This window comes from Gymnogyps californianus, chromosome 1 (genome assembly GCF_018139145.2).
Source record: "Gymnogyps californianus isolate 813 chromosome 1, ASM1813914v2, whole genome shotgun sequence".
NCBI lineage: Eukaryota > Metazoa > Chordata > Aves > Accipitriformes > Cathartidae > Gymnogyps > Gymnogyps californianus.
The window spans coordinates 150,599,611-150,622,633 of NC_059471.1; the positions used below are offsets into that span (position 1 = coordinate 150,599,611).

The 23,023-nt window shown below is 37.5% G+C and overlaps 1 protein-coding gene across 3 annotated transcripts in view; it reads right to left on the reverse strand.

Annotated features, from left to right (window-relative positions):
* ERC1 (ELKS/RAB6-interacting/CAST family member 1) overlaps nt 1-23,023 on the reverse strand; it is a 293,596-nt gene that overhangs the window by 139,041 nt on the left and 131,532 nt on the right. The window lies entirely within an intron of this gene.

Sequence of the window (23,023 nt, forward strand, 5' to 3'; positions counted from 1 at the left end):
TCAAGTACCATCACTTCGTTTGCAGAAGGTCACCAACACCAAACTCATCCTCAAGCGTTACCCTCAACTGTTAATTCAGCCAAAAGAATGCTTTGTTTTGCTCATTACTGTTAACCTAAATACGGACATTTCTGAAATGAAAACCTTAATTATTATTTGGTATAAACTATTAATCAAAAGATGCACCTGCCCTCTTCTAACTATGTGGCAGAAATCTGTTCTCTGTTCATACACACATGTAGATATAAAAAATGCAGACATCTAATAGCCTATTTTGCTTTGGGTACTACTATATCTAATGTGAGGAAAATAGGAGGATCAAAAGGAAAAACTAATGAAACATGACTTGAATATAGAGGACTACCTGTAAGATCTAGGCAATCTATTTCCAGAAGTAAAACTATTTCTTTTCAACCTCAAGTTCTACTTGCTTACTAGATATTTTGAGGGATTTCCTATGCTTTCTTTTTACAGAAACAAGACAGAGCAAGTAAGAACAAACTATTTCAGAAAGCGTGCATAATTTCCTTTTCACTTGCATCTGTGAATTATTTTTGATGATCCTGGCAACTACCATTGCCTGCAGACAGGGCTTGGCCTTTCTGGGCATTAAGACACATGGAGTATTGAATCTAATTACAGACCCTTTAATCTCAGCCTCCTGACCACAGAGAACTTAAGTCTAAACTTTTAGTCCAATCAAAACAAAACAGGGTAGCTTTGCTTCCTCAGCCCTTTTCTCCATAATTATATCTGGAGTTTGGATTTTGGAATAAAAGACAGATTCTTTGGTCGCAAGATTTCCCCAAAACATCATGCAAGGAGTAGACACGGCTCTTTAATTTACTGTTTAGAAAGCAGAATGATATACTAGCTTCATATCTGGTATGTTATCCATACAGAGAGGGAAGAATGTTTCTTCTGTATTTCAGAAATACTTTTAGAACAGATCACAAACAACTCTGATTTAATATTTTCTTCAGAACTCATAACAAAAGTATGATCAAGAACATATCTCTTTGCGATATATATCTTCAAATTATACAGCATATAGCTAGTCAGTGCTTTGAGTTCTTCCAAAAAACTGTAGGTTCAACACTGAGCTCTGCTTTTTGCAATGTAAGCCAATTGGAGCTGGGAAAATTGCAAAGACAGCAAATTTTCCTTGGTGCTAAACAAACTTCTATTAGTGTGAAAAAGTGCTGATGGCCTCCAGAGACCAAGAAAAAAAGGAAAGTCCTTTTCTGATGTTGTTAAAAAATTATTGGCATACTTAACTACCTTGTCCAACAGTTACAGCTGATTTGAGTCAGGATGCTTTTTAAACACAACCAGTATAATTGTTAAGTTATTCTAACCCAGTGCTGCACACTGGTAATGGGCGCACTGCCCAGTTTGAAAGCAGACTTGTTCAGTGATTATTGGAAATATTATGTTGGCACCAACTCAGCTTGTACAATACACGGTTCTATCTGTCCAATAAAATAAACATAGAAAGTACAGCTAAGTCAACGCAGAAAATGAAAATATGTCAGCCCAACACATTCAATTCCATATGAGAATTCTCATTCAACTTCTAAATTAAAATTAGGGGAATTAATTATTTTTTTATAACCTTGCAAACCTAGATTCACCTCTTGGGAAACTGGTCTGTGTTACTGTAATCTACTGGTTAGATAAGAGACAACAATATTAATAAAGCCATAACCCTCATCAAAATATGTCTGATGTAGATAATCTCCCGCATGGTCCATAATGTTTTCAAACAAAATACATACTTCAAAGAAAGGAGTGATTATAAGGATAGATACTATTGACATCCACCTTCTCATGTCTGAACACAAATCAATGTCTTTCTAATATATCAGGTAGATATTTTGAGACAAACTCAAGCTTTCCTAAAGCAGTTTAAAAGACAGAAGTCTTGAAATTACCTAGTGCTTGTAATACTCAGATCAATCCTCATAACTGTCATATTGTTTGGCAACTTGAATTCATGTGCAGGATACAACTATCACTCTATACCTTTGATGTCAAAAAACAACAAAAGTTGGGCAATAAACCTTTCAAATGATACAGGTATCTATGGCATTACCTAAAATTTCCCCAACTGTTTAACTATATAAACTGAGAAGGTCACATGAAACTTGAAATCTATAAATCTAAAAGGCTTGCAGTCATTTGATGCATGAAAACACATCTCATCTTATCTCAATGCCCGTGGTAACAAATGATAATTCTTACTTTTACAATACTTCATGGAGATATTTGTGTAAAAGGTTTCGCATATACAAGCCCAGAGCCCTTGAACATTTGCACCACGAAAGTTCTGTGAAACTGTAAAGAATCCATACTGTGATTCTGTAAAGAATCCTTTCTTCTCTGTCCTTCAAAGCCAAAGTCAGAATTATGTTTTTATATATACAAACAATATTTAAAAAATATTTAAGTATACACACACACACATTTTTAATATCAACAGACCTCAAAAGCTTGATTAATAGGAATCACCCAATTCACTGCTCAATAAGACAGTTCTGTTGCTATTTTGAACACTGAAATACTACTGATGATTGTTATAGAACAATTTCATCTTTACACCACCACTGACAATGTGCAGAATTAGACCACATGCTGAACTGGAACAATAAAATAAAATACAGAAAGTATGCGTCTTAAGCGAGCACACTGCAACTGGTACATTCTATGAGGGGACAGTCAAGAGGAAAATAAAGATTTGTCATAATATATGTGCACAAGGAAGCTAATTAGGACTGCAGAAAGAAACAAATCTCTGGAATTCCCTGAGTTTGAGAGATTCATTTTGTAAACTTAATGTTCTTTTAACTCTTTTGAATGTAGTTACACATATACATAGCACATAACCCTGTCAAAGGGACAGTAAAATTTTAAAGAAATCCTTCACCTGTGAAAGTGTTTTTATTAAAACTGAAAAAACTGCACAAGATTAAAGATAGCAAAAAGACAACGAATTAATTACAATGATAGCAACAGCTTAGAGATTTATGAGTGTTTTCTAGAAAGCATTAGTGTTAGCATGTACAGGAACTGAGTGAACAGCAATTTGCAATGTGCACGTGGAATTTGCATCATAAAATAAAGAGCACATGAATTTCTGAGAGATACAGAGCATTAAATATTACTATAAGTACATATTCCTACTGAAACATCTTTTTAAAATGGGACTACAGCGAGAGAAAGAATGCTGGTGATTCTAATAAAAATTGGAGAGCCAGTTCACATTCAATGAGATAAAGCTTTAAAGAAGGATATCACTGGAACCAACAGAAACAATAACGAAACTAACAAAAGCAAAACTACCTCATCTCAGATGACTTTTATTCTTAGATTCACCCTCAAATCAAATAATAAAAAATGTTCTAGTCACATAGAAGAAAAATCTAATGAGAATGTTTATTATGCTGAATTACAGTGAAGAATCCCACTCATTTTGGAAATAACAATTTCTTTTGCATTTTTTAATAGCAATTTTCAGATAATTACTTTTTTTTGAGATACAGCTCCTAAAAAATTTAGCACTCGAAAGTGAAAAATCTTTTCCTTTGCTTAGAATTTTTCTCCATTTCACAATATGTCATACCAAGTACCATTACAATGGAATATATTAGAGAAAAGGAAGTAGAATCAAAATCAGGCTTCTGATGTAAAAAAAATAAACCCCAGAGTCTTTCAGCTAAAGTAGGCCAAGATTTTCAGAATTAATCATTTCACATCCTTTGATTTTGGGTGCCCAATTTAAGCCATACGCCTGCTGAAAAAAAACATGAGATTTCTCAATCTGGACACTGAAAATAACTATTAATTTATATGACTTTATCCTTTTTTTAATGAAACAAAGCTGCATCACTTAAAAAACCCCACACCTTTCCACTTTCCTATGAAATTCCTGAATTTCCAGTGATGACGTATAGCTGAACACCATGGAGAATGAATTAAAATAATCACAATAAGCCATAAAAACTTTGAAATGAGAAGATTTCACATTTTAAAATAATTTTAAAACAGGAAGACGAATATAAGCAATAGAAAACCAGTGGACCATCAAGCACTCCTGAAAGTGGAAAGTGACTTTGTTACCTGTGAGTCCTTTGGAAGAGTTTTACTCCCTAATAAGATTAATTGCTTTATAGGCCCTATTATTTTTTAAGGCTTTTATGAAATTAATTTTTTCTGTACTAACCCAAATATTTTTTGCATTTTGATACTAATCTCATTATCTTTTACTGTAATGCACATCAGCATATATAGCTGTTAATTCTTTCCTCATATGGTTTTCATGCTACATGTTAATGCAATGTAAGCTATTATCTTCATCTGTTTATCTTTTCTGGCATAATTTCAGATGTTCTTCTTGTACAATAAAAGGTGAAAATATGCATAAGTTAATTCGAATTTTATAATTATATATTAATATTTTTATTTCACAGTTATGCACCTAACAGACAACAGTGTTTTTACAATAATCCAAGTATAAGTATACATTTACAATGCTTTCGAACCACCACAGAAGCTTACCTTCAATATAAAATGTACACACACATACTATATTTCACCTCATGAATACACATGCTAGGAAAAAATATACAGATCTTGTGCACAGCTATAGAAACAGCCTGTTTTATTCATCTGACTTAGGTACTCGGAAAATATTTTTATGTGTCAGTCAGCCATGTCAGAAAGATTGTTTAGCTCGAGCCTTCATTGATGTAGCATTACCACCACCCACAGGACAGTCCACTGTTGCTGCAGCTACTAATCCTGATGGACAGATGAACTTCATTTGCTTTAAAGCACACTTCGCTGCTCAACATAAGTTAAACTGATGCAATAGTCAACATTACTGAAAAAAACTGCAAAGAAAACTGTATGCAATGAAGTAATATATTATTTAGTTTGAAATTGCCAATATGCCTGCCGAAACCAGGACAACAATGTCTAATATAGAATCACAGAATATCTCAAGTTGGAAGGGACCCATGAGGATCAGAGTCCAATTCCCTGCTCCTCGCAGGACTACCTAAAACGAAACCATATGACCAAGAGCGTCTTCCAGACGCTCCTTGAACTCTGACAGGCTTGATGCCGTGACCACCTCCCTGGGGAGCCTGTTCCAGTGACCGACCACCCTTTCAGTGAAGAACCTTTTCCTAATGTCCAACCTGAACTTCCCCTGACGCAGCTTCATTCCATTTCCTCGTGTCCTCTCGCTGGTCACCAGAGAGAGGAGATCAGCACCTCCTCCTCTGCTGCCCCCCTTGAGGAAGCTGATATTGCATAAGACCTCAAAGCACTTTGCAGTCCGAAGAGACACAGAGGAGTACATTTATTCACTTGTGGAATGAAATGGAGCAGCCATCTGAAAGACTATAATACCACAGCAATTTAGGTCAGAGCACAAAACACTATAATGGGAAAAAATTCCGGAAGGAGATGCTGGAAGGCAGGAAACAATCAGCTGAGTTGTCCAGACCTTTATTAGCAGTCTTGTTCATTAATGATTAGATGAGTAAGAAAAAACAGGAAATTTTTAGTGAAAAAAAGATCAACATCATCAACACAATGGAATGCTAGTGATCCGAGTTGGATTGATTTAAAACTCACAGGAAAGTGTCCAACTTACTACATTACCCCCACCATTTCCTTCATCACTTCTTTGTTTTTAAGGTCTGCCCCACCAAATATTTTAGCTGGCCATATCCTTAACCTTAACTTACGAATTTAAAAGATCATAAACACAGCGACATAGCTGAGTTGTTGGGTTTTGGGGGGGGGTTTTGTAGTTTTGGTACACAAAGAAAAACATTTACATTCTGGGAAGTATAACAGAAGGAAGCCAAGGAGAAACTCTTCCCAAAAATGCTACTTTGTTTTGAAAATAAGAAAAACCCCTGTTCTGAAAGGTTTTGCTTTAGCTTTTATTTGCTCAAAACTCACTTCACCTTACCAGTGGCTGATCACCAAACCATGGAGAATAATGGCAGCGTCTGGAAAGGCTAATTGCTTAACCTCAAGAAAGAAAGTGATGAAAGGAAGCTAAATAAGTGATGAAGGAAACAGGACTGACCACATCACACAGTCCCATCACCACAGCTGGGTGTCTGATTGACAGTCAAAGGAAAGTTGCCAAAGGTTGAACAAAGTTCCCTATCTTACGCATTGAAAAATTAGGATCAGGGGAGTTACGCACTGCTGCAGACCTGCAGGGAATTTAGTATGGCTGGATTTATTTTTTTTTTAGACCAGTAAGCATTATCTGGGCCTCTTCCTTTGCTTTGTTGGGCTGTACCTAGCAATCTCAGCTTCTTAAGTAGCTTGTCACTATTCTTCAACATTCTACTAAGGTCAAAAAATGGTGCATTAAATTACTAAGTAAAAGAAACAGTAATTTCATTATGCTTTTCAAACAGCTTGGTTTAATATTACTGTCTCCGTTGCACATTGCATCCAAGCTAAAAGACCAATCAACATACTTTCAATGAGTTGCTCTTGTTCGGATGCACAGCTGCAAACTCCAGCACTCAGTTACCTCTTCTGCTTGTAAGCCTCTCCTCCCACAATCTCTCATCATTTTGTTACACTGTTCCTCGCTGTTCTGTGCCATTTATATGACAAGGTAACATATGCCAATGAAAATATTAACAGACCCTGAAAATTTAACTAGTCTGCTGTATGTGAGTCAAGAAGTCCCACAGTGGCTTTAAGAGATGGGGAGGGTGGACTTCATTTCCTGAAGCTAGGAAACTTATTTTTAAAAACAAAGTGTGTGTTCAGATCAGCACTGGAGGGGGCAAGGGATGAAGACTAGAGAGGCTATGGGAAACCAGCTTGTCCCGAATTTTAGGAACAGGAGCCTAACAGTGTCTGAATCAAGAGGTGTGGAAGTCAAAGACTAGAAGCAGATCGCAACTCCACACTGGTCATTGTCTTTCCTCGGTGTTAAGAATTATCTGCATGATATCAATGCACACTTCCTGATGCAGTCAGCACATTAGCCAGCACATCTTCCACTCTAGCTAAAACAACATTAGGATTTTCGTCCAGAAACAGCTGACAGGAAGATACGGGAAAGGGGAGCACATGGCATATGAATCTAGAAACTCAATACAATAAAAAATGTAACCCAAACCCTCCTATCATTTAGAAACACCTCAGAAAGAAACCCCATGACCTGACCTGTTAGCAATACATAAAGTTTATAGATAACATATTTCAAGTAGTGAGGTGGCACAAGTTATTACTGCTACATGGCATGTTTCATGAGAGGCTACTAGTAAGTCCTAACCAGAAACAGCTATTAGCCTGCACTACAGATAACTGCACTAACGTACTACCTTTAAACATAATTTCTTTAGGAGTAACCAAAGGCCTTCAAACTCGGGTCCAAGCTTGTCCGAGGTAAAATGTGTCAACTGTCAAACACAACAACCTCCCACATTTGGCCATACAATGGGTAATGATAGGTTAATAAGATTTTTTTAAAGTTTTTCCTCTTCTTGTATTAATCTCTCTGATTCAGTCTAGCAAAAGACCAAGAAATATAACCAAACCCACACATACTAAATCTGAATGCTACAGGTGCTTCCGCTGTCAAATGTTATTTCTCAGCGATCAGTAGGGAACACACATTTATGGAAACAATTTTCCTCATGATAGAGTGAAATGATGCAGCATCAACACTCAGTGAATTTAGAGAAAAATACATAATAAATACATTAACAGAAAGAGAAATGTAACTAAGGATGAGAAGCACATGTCTCAAATGCATGCTCTAAGCACTATCAAACTAATCTATTTCAGGGAAAATAGACTTACTTTTTCCTTCAATCCCTTGATCGAACAAAACCAGAATAAACTGGGCTACTCTCCAGTAGCCCAATTACACACAAACAATGGTGAAGTCAAACGCTGTTGTCTTAGTATTCTCAAAAAAATTGGAAGAAAAGAAAAAGGTGCCTTAACCAACTGGCTAAAATTGAGAGATTAACATCAGAGATTAACACAAGTGTCTCCGTTTTTGTGCAACAAGTCCATATCAAATTAAGTAAACCAAAGGTTTGCTTTCAGAGAGGGCCAGATACAACATACTAAAACCAAGACACTCTAAAACCTTCAGGTAAACACCTATAGCACCTCATGTTTTCACTAATCTATAATTCCAGTTTTGTAGATAGAATCCACTACACCTATTTGCCCCACTAATGTGAAGCTAAAAAAATCCTAATAAAACTAATGTGCAGCTTCCCAGCTATTTAAATTCTCAGTATCTATTTGCTAGGAAGCAAGTTTTGTGATGAAAATAATGAATACATTACCATAATTGCATAACTGATGTCAAATTCAAAATCAGGCTTCAGAGATTAAATATCAAATTAATTATATGTCAAGTTCTATAATTATTTTTGAAAGCTGACAGCACTTGAACTAGAAAAGAAACCTTTAACCTTAAAACCTTGCAACCTTTAGTTTTTATTGAAGCTAAGAGCATTAAAAATACAAACTCAAGGTGAACTCTGAAGTAAATCTGTAAGATAATGACATGGGTGTTCCTTTGTTAAGAAAAATACTAATGCTTTAAAGACCTTACTAAAAGCATTCAGTAGTTCAACAAACAAGTTTGTTCTGTTGTACTTTTTCTTCTGCTTTTGTTAATTGAGCAAACAGATGCAAAGCCAAAAATGACATTTATAAAATGGCTGATTAGGCCTCAGTGTGGACTCCTTCTCCCTGCAACACGCTGGGTTAGTTGAATTTGGCCCTAACAGTGTGGGAAGAAGTCCCAAAGGTGCTGTTCCTTTTACCTTTAACTCCAGTGCACAAGCCAACCGCCCTGTGAACAGATCACACGCAGCCAGTCACTCTCTGCTCAAGAGACCTGCACCGTTTGGCTGAAAAAAGTATTTTCTAAACAGCAATAAAATCTTCCTTATGAATGGCATTTTATTGAGGTTTCAGAGGGTATTTTTGTGATCTAAGATCACACATGTCTCTTTTAACTGCAGTCCCACTAGCCAGAAAAGAAAACAAATCACAATACAGCTATTGTTTTCTTTCATATGGGTATGCGAACTTTTCATTCCTTCTAGAATAATACCTGATACAACCAATAATTAAAAGAAAAATCAAATGTAAAAATCATCCATTGAAACAAAACCAAAAATTAAATACAATGTAAGGAGAATAAAATTTTAGAAGCAAAGCATTTAAGAACTAGGCTAGAGTAGCTTATGTTTGCCTTACAGCATATACTGAACAAGCTATCAAGAGAGAAAAGTCCTCTTCTAAAAATTTGCAGAAATTTGGGATAACAGTTTAATATTATCCTGTCATTTTGAAATAGCGTATGTTAAAGAATCAAGATACGTCTTATGCTTTCAAGCTGACAACTACTGAAAATCCAGTCTTCAGCAAAAGTTATTAAACCGAGCAGTTGCCAAGGACAAAAAAGAAAGCACAGTGAGTGTACCAACTCAGCGGAAGAGGATTTCTGACATAAAAGAAAAACATGCATGAGAACATTCAGAGTCTTGCTCTAAGAAAAGGGTGTGAGGACAGTGGTGCTAGCAGGACCATTCTGAAAAAATGTAAACCAGTCCATTTCAGGGCTAAAAGCCCGACGATTTTATGTCGTGGTGACGCCCAAATAAAAATCTTACATAATTTAGCTTATCTCCTTAAAAACAAAACTGTTTTCAAGAAGAATCTTTCAAACAGATTCTCTCTATAGATTTGAATGGAAAAGTGTTTACCCCGTTAGCTATAAAGAAGCTGTACCAAATCTGATCTGAAGTTGGCCGTTCCCAGAGACTATACTGGGGAAAGTATGCAAAAGGATGGGGTCGATTGAAAAGAAATGTTATCATGCTCATCAAACTGTGCCTCACTACAACGTCTTCATTATCATGAGAATCTGAGATGGGAAGTACACAGCTCTATTTTGGTATCCACTGGGTGAGACCAACTTCTGGTAATGCAGACCACAATGTCTCTCAGAATGGCATGTTTGGCATATTTCTTTCGGGTGCTTAGCAAACAGATTTATTAAGAGATATCTCCTCTTATGAAATACATTCTGTAGCACTGGCTTTGACAGCTCACATCAGGTTAATACGAAGAGTGCCTACAGAGATGATCTGTTTCAGACTTTTGACTGCCTGGAAAATGGGAGACAGCAGCATTATTTGTAATAAATATACCACATACAGGGCTGAACAGCCTACCTACATAGTTCAGATGGCTTAGTTCCTCCTTCTCTGATATAGCTGTAATACTGTCTTCTCAGTCTGTCAGCTGTAGGACTCCAGAATACAGCTAGGAATACTTTGCAAGTTGAGTGAATGCCACTTGGTTTCTGGAGAACTCAGTGAGTGTTGCAAGCAACATTTATGAGTATCTCTTCATCAGAGGTTTCTGTAATAGCCTTGGTAATGTGCATGGACAAGGTTACTGGCTTACGCATTTGAGGAGGGATTTCTACCATTTCACAGTAAGTGGATCTGCTACAGAACTAGTAAGTATGTTCATGAGTGTTTTGAATAAATACATTATTTTTTAATATATTCCGAGGGAGCACAGGAAAAAAAAAAAAAATCCAGTGACAAGATGCCCCACGTTTCAGACATCTAAAATATACTCTCACTGATATCCTCAGTGATCACAAAGTTTGTTAATCAAATTATCTCTAGTTTGGAGTATCTACTGAGGAACATAAATTCTTTATCTAGACAATTATCCTACTCCAGCAAACTACTTTTTATTTGGTGACCTTGAGACAAATGGGGCAAAAATCAATATTTTAATTGAGCTGGTCCCCTTACCAGGGCAACTGCCTTGATGTAGCCTGTCACTGAGATATTTTCTGCTTCCCTTCAATAAATTAATCTTCCAAGTAACTGGGGAACACTCATAACCATTAGGAAAGATCAACAAACAACAGCCTTTGCTGTCAAGAAAAATATTCCTAACAGTAATCTCAAATATTTTCTATACATTATCTGTCTTTTTATATGAAGACATACCTTGCAGGCTGAGAGATAATAAGCAGTGTTGAAAATCTAATACAGAATTACTGAGGCTATAGTCAAAACAGGATACAGAAAGACAAGAGGAGAGTTCAAGTCCCTTTCTACTTCAAAATAAAATTTCTCTACCTATAATTCAAAAAGCATCCTCCACTATTCCAAGATGCAGAAGAAAAGGCACTCATTCTTCTTTGGAATTTTCAAGAAATCAACTGAAATTCCTTTAAAGGTTTTGGGGTTTTTTTTGTTGTTTGTTTTCTGCTTGTGCAGACAGGTGTAAGGAAGAATGTAGCAGTGTACAGATCCTTTAAACTAATTACAAAAATTAAAAAGCCATGTTGCTTTAATCAAACTCTACCTCTTGGCTCAAGAGTAGATTTTCCTTGCAGATATCTGGAAACTAATAAGATGTATTTCTGTCCATTTAAAAAAAAAAAATGATAAAAAGATAAAAATGGATCTGGAGAAGATTACATCTGTAACGGAAAAGTACTAGCAATTCATATGTGCTCCCGAAACTGTTTCAGTCCCTCTGAAGGAGAGAAGACAACCAAGCTGATCTGCCAAGAATGCACCCCTGACGCGCTCTTCCACAATAAACTGCAGCTTTCCTCAGAACTGGCCTTCCAGGACTTCATACACAACCCACTCTTCCTGCATCTTCGGAGCAACAGTATCTTTAAAATCTTTAAAATCTTTTAAGTTCGTCTTCCACAAGGAAGGAAATTAACACAGAGCCACATGCACTAGCAAAACATCCAGCTTACTCAGGAATAAAGCCTTAAGCTTTGGAGAACCATGCACAAGACGCACTACTGAGACCAGCAAGTGGCATGAATTGCTGTATTTTTATAGGTTATGCAGCACTGATAGCCAAGGCTCCTTCTGGACTTCCCAAAACAAGGACACAAGAACATCAAGAAACCTTCACTGGTGGTGCTAAGTTTCAGTTTTAGAGGCACTGAGGAAATCTTTGGTTCTGATCAGGGTGCATGAGGAGACTGAGGGATGGCAGCAGTCTGGTTTGGATGGGAACTGAACTGCAGCTACTATAAGGCAAATTTTTTTTGCCTCAGCAGGTGTTTATTCTGAGGAGAATAAACTTAAACTTGATAGCGAGAATGGTTCTGAGTTCAGGGATCTGCTGTTTCTTTATAGACACAGAAAGGAAGTAATTTTTAAGAAAATTTAATGTATTCAACAAGAGTGTGATGTACCTGTAGAAGTAAGGGTGGGAAATTTAACCAAAACAGATGATGCTAACAGAAGCCTCACAACATAATGTAGGAGAAAAATTAGAATAAGTTGGGAATAGCATGTACTTACCCCTTCTATTTAACACTAACCAACACAGTAATACTTTAAAATGATCTTGCAAATGTTTGGCTTTTGTTCACACTATAAGGTTTTTGCCCAAGTTACAATAATGTTTGAAGCTTTAAGCATTTAAAAATACAAAGCAGACTCCCTTCAGCTACATTTCAGCTGTCATTTGTTCACGTGATCCAAGCATACTCAAAAAGAACATGGAAAGAAGCAGTCAAGGGAAACAAACTGTCAAAAACTGTGTGTCATGCCCTACCTCTTTGAGCAAAGACATCTGCATATTCCATATTAAAATGTGAAATCTGTGCTGAAAGCAAGAGATATGAGAAAGGGAAGAAGGCATGTCGTAAACTAAGGAGTAAAAAACAACAGTTATTTGCATCTCATTAATAATCTTTATAAAATGCCACTGCACGGTCTCTACAAAAACTATGCCTATTACTTATAATGTACTGAACAGTCCCTTTGATTGGGAGATATGATCATGAAACATTTCCTTTAAGAAGAAATTACACAAAATGTTGCAGTTATTGCATAACCTTTGTACTCCAAATGCACCAGAAAAATCCATTTTTTTCACATTCCAAGTCAGTGGTCCCTTTTGCAGTATAAAGTGTCATTTTGCAGTAGCCTAATAAAGTATTTACTAGTAACTTCATTTAATGCTCTCTTCCAGGTTTTTTCATACAGGATGGCCTAAAAGTAAATGACGAAAAAGAAAAGAAGATCTTCTGTGCAAGGTGCAAGAGAACAGGGAGCAAGCAAGCAATGCTGAAAGAAAAGACACCTTATGTTGATTAATGGGGTATCAACCCTTTAAAATACGTTGACATGTCAAACACTGAAAAAGTGTTTGCTCTTATATCCTTTATATATATTGCTAGGAGTTAGTAATACAAAAAATATGATCTATTTCTAAACTGTTTATTCAGGTCTCTATGTGACACATTGCTAACATATTCTGCTGGAATTATCTATGTAAAGTGAAAAATTACACACTGAAAAGTGAAGTGAATGCGTATATCTATCTAGTAGTTGGTTTCAAGTTAACAATATTAATGCTGTTACTTATTTGGTATGATTACCTGAGGAATTCAGGCACATCCAGCAAAACCAAGAATCCTACCAGCTGAAAATTAAAAAATATAATAGAATAAACTTTTTTTTTTTTAAAAACATTGCAGGCTAAAGGAACTAAGTGAGCGTATAATGCAGATTATTACAGAATAAGGCAGGCCTAGAGAAAGAAACAAACAACACTGAACACAATATTGGTAAAAGAGAAAAGGTATGACAGGAGGTGCCCCCAAAAGAATGTATTTTCAAAGATACAGCATCCCCACTGAAGCCTGCATGGCTAAGATTCTTTACCCTTTGTCGTGGTTTAACCCCAGCCAGCAACTAAGCACCACGCAGCTGCTCACTCACTCCCCCCCCGCCCCCCGGGATGTGGGAGAGAATCAGGAAAAAAAACTCGTGGGTTGAGATAAAGACAGTTTAATAGGACAGAAAGGAATGAAAAACAATGATAATGATAATAATAATATGACAATAGTAATACTAAAAGAATTAAACTATACAAAGCAAGTGGTGCACAATGTAATTGCTCACCACTCGTTGACCGATGCCCAGTTAGTTCCCGAGCTGCGATCCCCCCCTCCCAGCCAACTCCCCTGCCGTTTATATACTGGGCATGATGTCATATGGTATGGAATAGCTCTTTGGCCAGTTTGGGTCAGCTGTCCTGGCTGTGTCCCCTCCCAACTTCTTGTGCCCCTCCAGCCTTCTTGCTGGCTGGGCATGAGAAGCTGAAAAATCCTTGACTTAGTATAAACACTACTTAGCAACAACTAAAACATCAGTGTGTTATCAACATTATTTTCCTACTAAATTCAAAACATAGCACTATACCAGCTACTAGGAAGAAAATTAACTCTGTCATAGCTGAAACCACAACACCCTTACGCACACTTGTAGGGTAAAGTCGCATTACGTCACCTCTCTTTTAGTTCCCAGGATGTGGGACTTCATCAAACATGGCATGAACGACTCAAGACATTAAAAACGCAAGGGGAAGTTTGCAGACAATCTGAGTTTTGCTGGCATTCAGAACGGAAACAATCCGGTCAGTGCTATTAGTGCCAGTGGGACTGATAAAGCTTAAAGCTGGACTGATGCTGAAAGCTAAGGAAGACAACATATGCTTTTCAGAGCTACCATCTGGTGAGCTACAGTAAAATCCATGGCTTTGAGAAGTCACACGTTTACATGCTAGGGGGGAGCTGAGCAACACAGGGGAGTAGGAACTAGTAGGAAAGCAGCCTCAAATTTCTGTTGGATTGGCATCTTCTGTGTTCTTTTGTCAAGGCTGGCACTGAGCACACCAGCTTGGCAACTGCCAGTTGTTGGCAGTTCTAATTTCTAGGACCAAATGAGGCTCTTCTGGTCTATCTATAGAGAGTATTTTGCAACTCAGATTTCTAATTCTTTCTCACTCTTGGTTTTTAAAAAAAGGAAACAGGTTACTCGTAATGATCAAGTTCATTCCAGAATGCTTGAAAGAAGGATGCTGGAACTGAATCACTCCAACCCCACTGTCACTCCAAAACTGCCATCATGCTTGGTCCCAATTTCTATCAAATCTGTTCAGTATTGTAAACAGACACATAATAATGTTCCCTGTAAAAACACTTTACTTCAAACTGAGTATGCTGAGTCACTAAAGGGATAGGTGGCACTTTACCCCTTAGAGCTAGGAGTTAATTAGTCAGTCATAAACAGAAAGTGACAACTGGAAATATTTTGTTCTCTAAGGAAGTGAAAAAACATTTCTTTTAATTAAGAAGAACGGCCTATCTGCTGGATAAGAAGGAAATGAAGTAAGTTTCTGAGAGCATGATTAAATCTGTCTGAATTACCTGGGGTACTTCAAGAAGACTGGCTAGAAAAGCTGACATATTCCAGCATGAAAGGGGCCCTCTATTGTTTGCAAATGAAGAACATGTTATGCAGAAGGAGGGAATACTCGACTACACCACCCTGTCAGGACAATGAAATGGAAGACAGCCATAGAAGAGAAAGGAAAAGGGGAAAAAAAGAGCTTACCAATTTAATCTTAGCATAAGAACGTTAAGCATGTTTTTATCTTGCAGTATCTGTAATAGCCTACTTGGGATTTTATGGATAAGCAATTTTATTTTCATTTTACAGTAATGTGATTAAAAGTGATTTCAAATTGAATGATAGCAATAGAAGTGTGCATTCAATCTACAAACTGTATGACTGTAATAAATATCTATGCTTATCTAGCATATTTTTCATCCAAAAGATGAGAAATTATTTGCAGAGAAGATGCACAGGCCAGTTAGGAAAGCTGGTTTCACAGGAATCAGGATGAAAAATATTAGCTAGTGACCAGTAGTAATAAGAAACGCTCTTAATTGATGAGTAAAGTACTGAACGGCACAGCTGAAACACAAGGGTTCCAATGCCCTCATCTAAGGCAGTGAAGTCACCTTGTGTGCAGGTCAAAAATGGAACTTGATCTTCACAAGTAACACAAGAACAAAAGGTAACATTTCAATTTAGTCACGGGCGCAGACTAAACACAAAAGGAGTAACTTCCTAGCCAGCTGAAAATCTCACAGCAGAAAAATGCTGTCTCAACAAGGCAGCTGAGAAGAAGATGCAGAGTCAACTATGCTCTATTTTATTTGCCCACAACCCGAGCAAGAGAAAGGATGTGACAAAAAGGGATGTGAATACTGCAAATGGAAAACATTTCTTTCAACCCGAATGACAAGGCATAACAGCATACCTGGTAACTACAGATGCAGACTAGTAAAACCCCATGCTGTCAGATCTAAGGTCACTGTCCCAGCCTAAGCTCTCAGCCAGCAAGAGAAGCTTACAAAGAACATATAAAAACCATAGGAAATAGATAATTCCCAATTTTATCTTCTCTGATTCTATTAACAGCAATAAGGTTTGAGAGTATCTGTGTTTAGGTATGGGTAAGAAGGGGACAGAAGTAGGACGAGCTACATTAGAAATCTTGAAAGAAAAACATCTGGCTAAAATATTATTTATGAAAGAACAAGCCTGTTAATACCACACTGACACATATCACAGTGATGCATTATCCCAGAGAGCAGAAATTCTTGGGACTTTTTAGAATTGTTTAAAAACTGAGAATACAACTAGAAATTTGCAAGAAATAAAAGTGCAGTGGATCCCCCCACCGTATTTTTCTTCTTTCTTTTCTTACAGCTGCAGTGCTATGAAATAGCAAGACAATTAGTTTATGCTGTTTTTCAAGGTCAATATTATGCATCAAATTCTTACCAAAACCACACAAAAATTGTAGAGTCTGTCCTAGAATACAGATTAACTTACCATAGTAAGTTAGAATCATGGAGTAATTTGGGTTGGAGGGATCTCTGAAGGTCACCTGGTTCAATCCCCTGCTCAAAACAAGCCCAAATTAGAGCAAGTTGCTCATAGCTTTGTTCAGATGAGTTTTGAATATGTCCAGTGAGGAAGACTTCTCAGCCTCTCTGGGCACCTGTTTCAGTATCTAACTGTATCACCGTAAATTTTTTCTGCCATTATCTCATTGCAACTTAGATTGGAACGTGTTGCAATTTGTGTCTGTTGCCTCTCAACCTTTTATTGAACACCTCTGAGAAGAGTCTGGCTCTGTCTTCTCTGGACCTTCCCATCAGAGAGCTGAAAGACCACAGTATGATCTCCCATGAGGCTCCTCTTCCTAGGCTTGAACATACCCAGTTCTCTCCACCCCTCATTGTATGTCATGTGCTGTAGCATCTAGTCATCTCACCGGCCTGCCTGCTAGACTCACTCCGTTATCCTAATGTCTTTCTTGTACCTGGAAGCCCCAAACTAGACATAGTATTCCAGATGTAGCCTCACAAGTGCCCATCAGAGGGAAACAACCACTTCTCTTGACCTGCTAGCTGTGCTTCTGCTAACACAGCCCAAATTACTTCTTCACAGTAGTGTGACACTGTTGACTCAAGTTCAACTTGTCCTCAGCCACCCCTTGGTCCTTCTCTATGAACCAGCCTTCTAACCAGTTAGCCCTCAGCTGGTACAGATGCGGGGGTTATTCAACCCCAGGTGCAGAGCTTAGCACTTGCTTTTATTGAACTTTACGAGTTTTCTGCCAGTTCATTTCTCCAGCCTGTCAAGGTTAGTGTAAGAGCCCTGCCCTCCAGCATATACTCCCCATAACCACTCCCCTCAGTTTGCTATCACCCATGAAATTTCTGAAGGTGTATTGTGTCTCATCATCCACATCATTAAAAAGACATTAAACAGTGCTGATTCCCCTCTGAGCCAGTCATCTCATCACTGAAGGCAATCAGGTTGGTCAGGCATGATCTGCCCTTGTAAATCCATACTGGCTGGTCCCTACCACCTTCTTGTCCTTCAGGTGCTTGGAGATGGCCTTCAGGAGGATCTGCTCCAAAAACTTCCCAATGCATGAAGTTACACTGACTGGCCTGCAATTCCCTGGATCCTCCTTCTCATCTTTCTTGAAGATGGTGTGAAGTTTGCCAGTCATGAGGAACTTTCCCTGACAGCCATGAGCTTTTGAAGATGACAGAAAGAGTCCTCGCTATGACATCAGCTGGCTTCCTCAGCAACCTTGTATGTATCTGATCTGATTCCATCAACCTGCATATTTCTGATTTGTTTAAATGGTCTGTAACTTGGTCTTCCACTTCTGTGGGTAACGCTTCACTCCCTCAGACTCTGCCACTATGCTCAGGGATCTGAAAGGAGTCCTTATCAATAAAAAAAAGGAGAAAAAGAAGCTACTGAGCTCCTCATCCTTTTCAGTGACCTTTTAAAAAGGTCTCCTGCCCAACTGAGTTCTCTTTAACTACTGTATTATTGCTGAGTCCAGGGTCTGTTAAAGATTTTGGTACTGTCAGTTATGGAAACGTTGGCACCAAGACTATTTTACCATAGACACATAAATTCACTGTCTGCCCATATACTTACCTGGCTTTTAGAGTTCTAATAGAAATAAAAATCTAGCCATTTGGGGGGATAAATTTTTGCACAGAAGTTAGCCATTAAAGATGAAAAATAACCTTCAGGTTTTATTCCTTTGACTAAATGTGATGTGACACATATGGGTTAGTCAAAATGTTTAATGTTGCATGAAGTTTGAATGATAATTTCAGTTAATCTTCTGATGATGACATGCTAGGTAATTTGTTAACTTTGGGATATATGAACATAAAGACACATTTTAAAATGTCTTCTAAAAATAATGTTGTATTTTGATGCTTCAAATAGTATGGTAAAAAGCCACCTGTTTTGTTACATCTGAAAAAAGCAAATTGTGAAGTACTCCTCTAATCTCTCAGAGCATTTGACTCTGAGCTCTTCAAAATTCACAGCATACTGTTGACCCACAAACATCCTCCCTAGTGCCATATCCAGTCACATGTCTTTCTAATGCTACCTCAGTTTGAATCCCCACAGGAAAGCTGCGTGCTTTGTGAATACATGTACTGAAAACAGAGCAATAACACAAAAAGAAAAACAACTCGGTGTTTCATATAATTAAATTAATTTCAGCAGGTAATAGGAAAGAAATCAGATCATGCAAGGCTGCAGAAAAGTGAGAATTCTGAGATGATATACAGCTGTGAATAATTTTGCTTTGTTAAGATGCAGTGAAATGAGGCAAGAAAAGAGGACCTTTGACAAAAAAGCTACAGATTCCACTTCAAACGGAGGAAGAAAGCTCTGATAATCATTATACCTAAATTAAATACGAAAGACTATGCCAGTGACCTGTTTTAAAGGAAACCACAGTTCTGTTTTGTGCCCTACTCATCACCACCCAACCTTCACAGCCAACAAGTCTGATGCCTTCATTTCTTCCTTTCCCCACTATCATCTCCAAGATGCCTTACTGCTCCTCACTCACAAGGAATAGACAACTCTTACAGGCAGAGTACTTTTTAATGTAAAGAATCTCAGTAGAATTAAAGGAAACATATTAAATAGAAACAACTATTAAAGCTTGTTATTTTTTAGAGACATCCAAGGAAATTTAAATCAAAACTTCTTTGAACACAGTGTATCTGGCTCTGCTGAGCTAAAACTAACCATTACTGACTCGACATGCTTGGAATTTTTATCATTTCCTGATGTGGTTAATGACCAGCATGGTGGCAGAATGAAGACCTGAGTCTTCTAAAGGTATGAAACTAAAGAGCCAGCCACACTTCCAGTGAAATTTCTCCTGACTGCCCACGCACTCTCAGTGCTCAGATACACAGCTTCCTACAGATATAGTATATGACTAAAATAATCCCCTCAGATTTAGTATTTTGTTTTTACTTTGATTTTATAAGGCTACACTTGAGTTGCCACACTGACATTTAATTTTACATGGACACTCATAGCAGACTTTTATCTGGATTCATGCCACCAGCCTGCACTCATCTAATCACCAAGCCACTTTGCTGTGCAGAAATAAGGTTTAGAGTATTTTTTTATTACTTCCTATTGCATCAAATTCTCTTTGGTATAGCAAAGAATCCAGAAAACTTCTTTCTCTTAAGATCTGGATTACTTGCTTCAAAAGATGACAGACAGTACAATTAACCATGTGATGTAAACTGTTAGAAAAATCTGACAGTAGAAAGCAGGGCACTAAAAGACAAGCCTCCTGCGGGAGGCCTCCTGTCCTACTGTTCCAGCTATTTTTCCATTCCAGTACTATGCTACAAAGATAAATGGTTGATAAATAGCACGTTTAACGTTATTCAGCAGACAGGATGCAAAAAAAAAAAAAAAAAAATTTGAAGCAGTTAAGCTGTTTGTTTCCCAATTTGAAGCTAGAAATCTTGCTTTTGCTTTATCAATATAGCTCATTCTTTCCTTGAAAAGTATGCAGTTGCTCACTATAGCACCTGATTTTGTCAGTCTTGTTATCTTTTTCCGTCTCAACTTTTGTGACATGCATACATAAGAACCACTTAAAAGAACTGTAGCATATGACTTCATGGTATTTTTCTATTTTTTTCCACTGCTGCAGGTAATGACACCAGAATAGTGTTATTTGGCTTGTTACTCTTGAACTCAGCATTGGATAGTTCTTTATGTAAAGCTGTCATCAACAGAAATGCTTAGCAAAAACTCCTTATGGAAAACTGCTTTAATCCCCATGCCTTCCAAGACTATTTTATTTACTATGAATCAGTATGACATCCACTCTAGGCCCTTAGACTTCTGAGCCGTAAGTACATGTCATAACGGCAACAGTGATGACGATTACACTATGACATTCTGATTCACTGAGTTTATCAACAGGAGAGAGATGACGAAAGCTTTATAGACAGATCAGAAAATTCAGAGGTTTTGCACTGATTACAGTAAACAAAGCTGTTCTTGATGAGAACAGATATAATTCAGAGTATTTCTTTCTGTTTCTAGAAGACAGACATATCTAACACATTTTTTCACATATTCCGTTCTTTCCCAGGAAGACACATTTGCTTTGATGTCTGAAAAAAATAACTGCTTTACACCATTAATAAAAGTAAAAATAAAGTTATGGCTCCCATAGTAGCTTCCAATGTAGAACGTAACTTCACAGAACAGCTACTTCTTCATATGTTGCAGTTAATGGTAATTAGGCAAACACTGAAATGCATAGGAAAGAAAACGAGTGGTACTGCAACCCCTGTGATTTTCCTGCTTGTCCTTAGGAGAATCTTTTCCTTGTGTTTCTGGCCAGCAGGGATTTTGTAGTTCCAAGAGCAGTCATTCCACCTATTCCCTTACACTACTGATTTATTTGAACAAACATATGAAAATCTCAGCAACTAGCCATCATAGCAATCAATGTTAAAAAATGGAAAAAAAAAAAAAAAAATCAGTAAAACCACTAAGAAACTATGAGGACAGAACGGACAATCTCTTTAACGTCTTATCAGAAAACTCTTCAAAGATCCTAACACTTGGCTACCTCAAACCACAGTCATATCTTCTCTAGCCAAATTTTACAACATGCTCTAAATGAGAGAAATGAAAGTTATGGTTGCATTGTTTGGGGAAAGAGAAATCATGCCAGGTCTCAGAAAAAACACCGTCAAACCACAACCTAAAAATAGTTCCCCCTCTTGCTCATCACAAATTCCAGCATAGGTGCAGATACTGATAAAAACCTACAGCCACATGGATTGAAGCAAAAATGTCTTTGACAGACAGATTCTATAACATTTAGGACTTTATCGGCCAGACAAAGCACATCAAACTCCACTCATGCTGGCAACTGGCAAATATAGACTACCCAACAGAAGTCCTGTTCATGCAAGGAAAGACACTGTGTGTATTTCAAAGGAGAATGCTCACAGGGCAGAAAAGCTTCCTGGCAGTTCTGCTCTTTGGGATCTGAAGAAAGAGGGTCATTCAAGGACAGCCCTCCTCTCCCCAACAATTACAAGTATGCCAGTATGACACACTGAATATGGAAGGTATTGATGGACAACAACATGATTAACTTCCAATCTTTTTCCAGTTTGTGGGAGGAAGGAAAATACGCAGCCAAGGCCACAAGTGCAACGTCTGTGCCAAACCAAGGTCAGAACGCCGACACAATTTAAAGGCGTCAGCAGCATCGCAGCATCGTGGGATTCCACTCACCACCACATTTTTCACAGTGTTAATCAGGAATAGAAAAGTCGGATGTTGGTCAATAACTCAGAACTTTAGTCATTAAGTAGTGGCTTCCTAAGCAAAGACACTGCCTGAAACAATTATAATCATTCCTTCATCAGGAGTCACAGACGCTTTCTACCAAACAGACTTTATCAATCCAAAGTGGTTTCAGAGCCTTTCAAAGGCAACTGGGGATCATTAGATAATGTACTCTGACTTGTATTACATAGGCCACAGACGTTTACTCCTAGCTACTCTACTGAAGTCCCAAAATCTATGTTTAGCAACTGCTTTTAAAATATAAAAATAAAAAATCGAGCCATGGCTGAAAGACTTCAAAACATGTTGTCTCTTGGTAGGGTTTTTTCAGTAGTTTATCACTTTATGCCTTCAACAAATCTATCCTCTTACTAATTTACTTATCTTTAACCCTCAGCCCTTGGTTCTTTCTGACAGCACAACAAACTCAAACTGCACCAAAACTAGTTCTGCAACATCACTGCGAGGTTTCAGACACAGATGCAATGATAAAAATCCAACAGTTAAAGTATGTATGACTAGTATTTTAAAGGAACTGGTTTTGCACTCAACAGCACGTATCAGAGAATATGGCTAATGTTCAATGTTTTTTCTTCTTGAAGTAACAGATAACCCCCAATAATATTTAAACTGTCTTGCTTCAGCTTCCTGTTCCTGTAGTTTTTTCCCTTGAAAGGCTTCATTGGTAAGTCTTCCCCCTTCTTCCCAGTGCACTAAAACACTGATTTACAGTGGTTTGATATAAATTCTTTCATTCAAGCACAAGTTTCTTCTAAACGTGCACCCTATCCAACCCACCCTCCTACACAGACTTAACCAAATCTCTGAACTTTTATTTTGTAGATCATGTGATTTGATATGCAATCTTCTGTGAGATCCTAATTTTA